Source organism: Hylobates moloch, unplaced genomic scaffold (assembly GCF_009828535.3).
Source record: "Hylobates moloch isolate HMO894 unplaced genomic scaffold, HMol_V3 SCAFFOLD_7, whole genome shotgun sequence".
NCBI lineage: Eukaryota > Metazoa > Chordata > Mammalia > Primates > Hylobatidae > Hylobates > Hylobates moloch.
Window position 1 is genome coordinate 117906113 of NW_026652282.1, and position 1987 is coordinate 117908099.

The 1987-nt window shown below is 34.8% G+C and overlaps 1 pseudogene; it reads right to left on the reverse strand.

The window, feature by feature from the left end:
• Window positions 1–917: 917 nt before the first annotated feature.
• On the reverse strand, window positions 918–1012 carry LOC116812320 (U6 spliceosomal RNA; annotated as a pseudogene).
• Window positions 1013–1987: the final 975 nt, after the last annotated feature.

The following is a 1987-nucleotide window of genomic DNA, read 5'->3' on the forward strand; positions in this document are numbered from 1 at the left end:
GGTCTCAAACTCCTGACCTCAGGTGATGCCACCTTGGCCCCCCAAAGTGCTGGGATTACAGGCGTGAGCCACTACGCCTGGTTGACTTCAAACTTTTTTTAAGACTCTCATCAATGAACATTTCTTGCTTCTGAGGCCCTTTCAGGGTTTCCTTCAGCTCAAAATACTCAGCATGCCAAGGCACCATATTTGGGATATCATGTTTTGAGCCCTGACAAAAACAAATGCCAATGCTACTCTTACAGTTACCTTCTCTATTTTTTATTCATGTCTCACCTATCTCCATTGTTCACTTAATAAACTCAGTACTTCTAGCTTAGGGCTAATTGACATGGCTGATCAGTAGAAATTGGTATAGAGCCCACTTAATACTCTATAAGTGTTCTTAGAGAAGTTCTGTATGATTAAGAACTGGTCAAGAGGGGAATAATACTTTTACACTGATCCTTATAATTACGTTAAAATCCTTCATGAATGGGTTTTCTTGACATCTCTTACTACTCAAAGTAGTTAATGAGCTAGATGTAGTAGTATTTAAAGTAGACTTGTTTGATTAAGTGGACAACCCACTCCTTAATGTATTTTTTTTCTTTTTCTTTCTAAAAAATATAAAATGCAGGCCAGGCACAGTGGCTCATGCCTGTAATCCCAGCACTTTGGGAGACCGAGTGTGGTGGATCACCTGACTTCAGGAATTCGAGACCAGCCTGACCAATATGGTGAAACCCCATCTGCACTAAAAATACAAAAATTAGCTGGGCATGGTGGTGGGTGCCTGTAATCCCAGCTACTTGGGAGGCTGAGGCAGGAGAATCAGTTGAATTGGGGAGGTGGAGGTTGCAATGAGCCAAGATTGTGCCAGTGCAGTCTAGCCTGGGAGACAGAGCCAGACTCTGTCTCAAAAAAAAAAAAAAATTATATATATAAAATGCTCTATGAATTTGTGTGTCATCCTTGACCAGGGACAATGCTAATCTCTGTATCATTCCAATTTTAGTATATGTGTTGCCACAGTAAATTATATATATATTATTTTGACATGTGGATCCAGCTGTTTTGTTTTTACATTTTTCATTTTGAAGTAATTTCAAACTTACAGGAAAGTTGCAGGAAAGTAAAAAGACCTCTTATATAGTTTTCATTCAGATTCCCCAATTATTTACATTTGCTTTATAATCTCTTTAAATATATATTTATATATAATATATGTAATTAATATTTCTATATATTATATATAATATTTATATATACATAATGCATTCTCCTCTTCCTTCTGATTAGTTGATTCTAATTTTCTTTGAATAAATTAAACTCTCTGTAATATGTTTTTTAAAACGATTCTTTTTAAGTAAATATATTAGTATTTTTTCTGAATTAATGGAAAGTTGCAGGGATGATGCTCGCTGCCCCTAAATATTTCAGTGTGTATTTTCTACAAGATAAGGGTACTCTCATGCATAGTCACAGTACTGCCATCAAAATCAGGAAATTAACATTTATACAATACCATCTAATCCACAGATCCCATTCGAATTTCACCAGTGGTTCAATAATGTTCTTTATAGCAATCAATTAGTCAATAAATAAAATATATTTTTTAATCTGGTCCAGAATCCATCCAGGATCATGTGTCACATTTAACTGTTTTAGTTTTCTTCAATCTGGAACTAGTTCCTCAGTTATTCCTTGTCTTCTATGACGTAGACATTTTTAGAGCACAGTTATTTTGTATAATGTCTCTCGGTTTATATTCGTCTGATATTCCTTATGAGTAGATTCAGTAATGTATTTTTGGCAAGAATATCACAGAACTGAGATTGTGTTTTTGTCAGTGTATCATATCAGGAGACACTTTGAACTGTCCCATTACTATTGATCTTAATTTTAATTGCTGGTTAAGTGGCATCTACCAGATTTTCCCACTGAAAAGTTTTTGTTTTCCCTTTGTAATAAACAAGCATTTTGAGAGAAAATATATTGAGACTAT